At 37.9% G+C, this 5,969-nt stretch overlaps 1 non-coding gene across 1 annotated transcript; it reads left to right on the forward strand.

Annotated features, from left to right (window-relative positions):
- Positions 1 to 111, forward strand: LOC137714026 (small nucleolar RNA R71). Its single transcript, XR_011065368.1, has one exon. It is a non-coding gene; the product is annotated as a small nucleolar RNA R71 (small nucleolar RNA).
- Positions 112 to 5,969: the final 5,858 nt, after the last annotated feature.

Genomic DNA, 5,969 nt, shown 5'->3' on the forward strand with positions numbered 1-5,969 from the left:
AACCCATGGTGTGGACATTGTATCAAAAGGCCTTTAAAACGCTCCCAACACTCATTGAAAGGTTCTCCATCATCTTGTTTGAAGTTGAAGATTTGTCCCCTTAATGTGGCTGTCTTTTGAGTGGAAAAGAACTTCTCCAAGAACTTTTTAGCCACGGCATCCCATGTAGTGAGGGAACCTGGTGTTAGAGTCATCAACCAACTCTTGGCCTTATCTTTCAAGGTGTAAGGAAACACCCTCATCCTCAAATTTGCTTCACTTACTCCCTGCAAAGGTAAACCACTCACAACATTGTAAAACTCTTTAATATGAGCTAAAGGGTCTTCATTAGGTAAGCCATAAAATGAAGGAAACATATGGAAATGCGAAGATTTGAGATCATGGTTTCTAGCTTCTGTGGGCAGCAAGATGCATGAAGGTGAATTTGGTATGATTGGTTGAGCAAAGTCCTCCAAAGCTCGAAGTTCATCTTCGTTGCCCGCCGTCTCTTCTTCTCTTTCCCAATTAAATTGCTCAGATTCTTTACTTGTTGAACTAGGCGAATTCCCTTCCTCTTCCTCACGGTTGAAAGGACTCAAAGGACTCAAAACAGATTCACAAGACTCAAAACAAGCTAAAAACTCTCAAAACTGCCTAAAAACACAAACTGGGCAGTTTTGACACTAAACTCAACTTTGGACGAAAATTAGGTTTGGGCTTGACTCAAAATGCTTCAAAACACAAGATAAGACAAATTCTAAGCTTAAGACTTAACAAAATATGGGGGGGGGGGGAATTTGTATTTGGACGAAATTTAATTAAATGGACATATTGTAAAGAAAACAGATTGTAAAGCAAATTGATGTAAACCAATGGATAATAGAATGGCTAAGGGATTCCTCTCTACTCACGAAATATATGCAACTTAAACCAACTTCCAGTTATCAATTCGACAAGTTATGAACCTTGACACTAATCAAAATAGCAAACAAGCAAACAAGCAATTACAAGGGACTGAAATCAGTCCCCGGCAACGGCGCCATTTTTGTTGATGTATTATTCCTTCCTAATGCTAGAATATATTTAGTATAATGGCATAAGCAAGGGTGTCGAATCCACAGGGACTAATTGGACCTATGTAATCACTTGTTTTGCAAGAACTCTATGAAATGAATCAAACTAAACAGAATAGGCAAATTTGTTGTTGTAACTTGAAAATATAAGGAAGTGAAGTAAACACAAATAAATGACTCATCAATTAATAAAATGAGATAGTACCAATGGAGATGAAACTAGGGATTCGGTTTCACCATTGCTAAGCCAAGTCCATGTTTGTTAAGTTAGTTTATACTCATTCATCTACCTATTTCTTGAGTTTGTTTCACTTAGACATGACCAACCATATGATGTGTGGATTTGATCACATGTCTCTAATCATGAACCTAGTTGTGATGTGCAACTTTGGTTCATAATCAAGAGTATGTAATGCACAAGAAACTTTCATAAAACCAAAAGGAATAACTCGGCAGGATGTATGCTAAACCTTCCCTTCATTCATTCACATATCTACCAAGATTATGCATGATGTGTGTTTTAATCTTGGCTACACAACTTAGTGATTAATTCAAATGATGATCAAACATTAAAATCAACTCACTAAGTCACCATTAAATCAGAGAATGAAACAAGAAATAGACAGACAAAACCGAGCATTCTAACTTAATTACATGGCAAACTTTGCAAGGTTACATCGAATCCCTAGAGGAGGATTAGTTACAATTCATGTTCACAAAAGATTTATCATAAAAATATAAAACATGAATGAACATAGAATTAATAAGAATAAACCCTTGAAGCAAAACTGATTTTGAAGTCCTTGAGGAGTGGCCTTCGGGGTTGGTTCTCCAAGTATGATGCAACTGAATTAGATCCGCTTGGTATGTTTTCTGCAAAGGGGAGAACAAATGGGCAGAGAATGGACAGAGAATAGGGTGAAATGGAGCGGCTATGGGTGAATAAAGATGGAATGAATGCCGAACCCCTTGATGTGTGAAGTGTGACTTGTTTTTATAGAAGGGAATGTGGCTCCAACATTCAGATTGGATCTCAATCTGCACAAGTGAGATGGAATAGCATCAAATGAGCTGGAATTGAATGGGTTTCTGAGGTGTTGGTCGCACGGCATGGACAGGGTCTGCAAGTGTGTGGTTTGTTTAATCAAAATGCATGTGTCCTTGCTGCAACAAGTGAGTGGAATCTGCAAAGGTGAATTGTTTGTACAAATTCTGGAAAGGTGAAGAAAGCACACGACATGGAATGATGGAATGAGTGAATTTCAGGAATAAAGGATGCAAGGAATGGACATGATCTGCAGGTATGTGGTATATTTAATCAAGATGCATGTGGATTTCTGCAAAGATGAAATGGAGAAAGGTAATGGAATGCATAATCTGACTTGCAATCACATGGGAGTGCACGGCATGATTGTGTGGAATCTGATTTGGTGCTAGAAGTGCATAAAATGATGGGATGATATGGGAACACACGGCCAAGGTTGTGACATGCATGTGAATGCATGTTTTGGTGTTGGAACCACATAGCTGACTTCAATGATTTTGCCTTCCCATTGATCCAAATTCACACTTGGCTGCACACTAACACCAAATAATGTAAAATGCAACTAGTTTAATCCAAAACAATCACAAAGAAGCCAAATAAGGAAGATATAAATGTATGCAAAATGTGACTTATCAATTATGCAATCATGTAGGGGACTTGTGGGGAATGTTTTGGGTTGTCGTATGCAATCATCCAATTCAATAATGTTAGGAAGATTTGAAGGTTAATTAGTGCATCACGGTTAACTTGGAGTGTTGAGAATTAATGATTTATTGAAATGCAATTGGAAATCGTTTTATTATGCAAGTATAACATGTATGGAGATGAACCCCTTAGCTAGCCTTCATTCCATTCAATTCTATCACACATTCACATTTACATTTTGCTTTTACTTACAATCTGTTCTTTTAGTTTAAATTCGTCAAAACCTAAATCCCCCTTTACTTTCTTGTCAAATTAGTTAGAAATCAATTTAGTTTGTGTTTATAAGTGTTGTGATTCAATTTGTTACATAAATTCGTCCAAAGTACTCAAAGTGCTCAAAACTGCCCAGAAAGTGATTTTAAGGCAGTTTTGAGTGTTTTGGGTAATGTTTGAGTCTTTTGGTTTGTTTTAGGGTTTTAAAGTTTAGTTTTGCATTCCTTGAGTCTAGTATAGTGTTTCATATTGTTATTTTACGTTTTTGAGTCAAATCCAAGTGGTTAACAATCCCTCCTAATCCCCGGTCCAGAACGATCCCTACTTATACTTATACTACAATTGTCAAAAAGAGGGTTTAATTTGTGTGCGTTTAAATCTCGCATCACCGATCCTCCTTGGGATTGGTATTGTTCTTTTACCTTTGTCGACAAACGTTTTGATCCCGCAAATCCGGCTTTTTGAAATAGTGGCGCCTCATCGATTTCTGAACGACGCCCCTTCGATTTCTAAGCAGGCGCCCCTTTGCTTTCTGAACGACACGTAGTAGTGCGGATGCGGCTCCTTTTGACAAAGCTGCACGCGTTTTCTGAAAAGCAGAGAAAGCGTCGCCGAACTTTGCGCTTGTCGGCTAAAGATGTGTAGTTGCGATGATGGCCTCCACGTGTTGTCTGAAAAGAAGAAATCATTGAAGTCAGCTATGTGGTTCCAACACCAAAACATGCATTCACATGCATGTCACAACCTTGGCCGTGTGTTCCCATATCATCCCATCATTTTATGCACTTCTCGCACCAAATCAGATTCCACACAATCATGCCGTGCACTCCCATGTGATTGCAAGTCAGATTATGCATTCCATTACCTTTCTCCATTTCATCTTTGCAGAAATCCACATGCATCTTGATTAAATATACCACATACCTGCAGATCATGTCCATTCCTTGCATCCTTTTGATAGGAGCATATTCATGCGACTTAAATGGCTTGTTCTCGTGCATTTACGTTATGTTTCTTTAGTTATTTTAGTCCTTTAAGCTATTTTCGTGTGTTTGTAGGTCCAAAGGGCTAAAGGAGCAAAAAGATGCATTTTGGAGACTTTTGGAGCACTTTTGGGCTAAGGATGGATAGCTTATGCTTGGCGCCAAAATGTTGGACGAAATTGAAGACCAAAGTGTTGGAACTTTGTTCCCTTTAGTTTTAGGACATTTAAACCTTTCCAATTCCCTTATGCCGTGCATCTCCACCTTTCTCCCAAAACCATACACATGCATTCATTATTTATTCTCTCACATGCTCCCATTACTTATCATAATCACATATCATATCACTTATCATTCACCACTTATCATTCATCACTTATCATTCACCACTTATCACTTATCATATCATTCACCACTTATCATTCATCAAACACATGCATTCACATGTTTTCACAATCTGCCATCATTCCAACCAAAACCGTGCACATGCTATCACCATGCATTCACATGCACTTGTTCCTCCATCATTCCATCCTTTAAAACATTGCACATGCACTTTAATCATTCAACACATGCATTCACTTCATCATTGCAGCCACACATTCACGCACATGCTATCCCATTTCAGATTGCATTTCATTCATTTCACATGCATTCCATCCTTTAATTCACTCACACACACTCATAATCATTCACATTTTCCAGAATTTGTACAAACAATTCACCTTTGCAGATTCCACTCACTTGTTGCAGCAAGGACACATGCATTTTGATTAAACAAACCACACACTTGCAGACCCTGTCCATGCCGTGCGACCAACACCTCAGAAACCCATTCAATTCCAGCTCATTTGATGCTATTCCATCTCACTTGTGCAGATTGAGATCCAATCTGAATGTTGGAGCCACATTCCCTTCTATAAAACAAGTCACACTTCACACATCAAGGGGTTCGGCATTCATTCCATCTTTATTCACCCATAGCCGCTCCATTTCACCCTATTCTCTGTCCATTCTCTGCCCATTTGTTCTCCCCTTTGCAGAAAACATACCAAGCGGATCTAATTCAGTTGCATCATACTTGGAGAACCAACCCCGAAGGCCACTCCTCAAGGACTTCAAAATCAGTTTTGCTTCAAGGGTTTATTCTTATTAATTCTATGTTCATTCATGTTTTATATTTTTATGATAAATCTTTTGTAAACATGAATTGTAACTAATCCTCCTCTAGGGATTCGATGTAACCTTGCAAAGTTTGCCATGTAATTAAGTTAGAATGCTCGGTTTTGTCTGTCTATTTCTTGTTTCATTCTCTGATTTAATGGTGACTTAGTGAGTTGATTTTAATGTTTGATCATCATTTGAATTAATCACTAAGTTGTGTAGCCAAGATTAAAACACACATCATGCATAATCTTGGTAGATATGTGAATGAATGAAGGGAAGGTTTAGCATACATCCTGCCGAGTTATTCCCTTTGGTTTTATGAAAGTTTCTTGTGCATTACATACTCTTGATTATGAACCAAAGTTGCACATCACAACTAGGTTCATGATTAGAGACATGTGATCAAATCCACACATCATATGGTTGGTCATGTCTAAGTGAAACAAACTCAAGAAATAGGTAGATGAATGAGTATAAACTAACTTAACAAACATGGACTTGGCTTAGCAATGGTGAAACCGAATCCCTAGTTTCATCTCCATTGGTACTATCTCATTTTATTAATTGATGAGTCATTTATTTGTGTTTACTTCACTTCCTTATATTTTCAAGTTACAACAACAAATTTGCCTATTCTGTTTAGTTTGATTCATTTCATAGAGTTCTTGCAAAACAAGTGATTACATAGGTCCAATTAGTCCCTGTGGATTCGACACCCTTGCTTATGCCATTATACTAAATATATTCTAGCATTAGGAAGGAATAATACATCAACAAAAATGGCGCCGTTGCCGGGGACTGATT

The sequence above is a fragment of the Pyrus communis genome, chromosome 13, assembly GCF_963583255.1.
Source record: "Pyrus communis chromosome 13, drPyrComm1.1, whole genome shotgun sequence".
Taxonomy (NCBI): Eukaryota; Viridiplantae; Streptophyta; class Magnoliopsida; order Rosales; family Rosaceae; genus Pyrus; species Pyrus communis.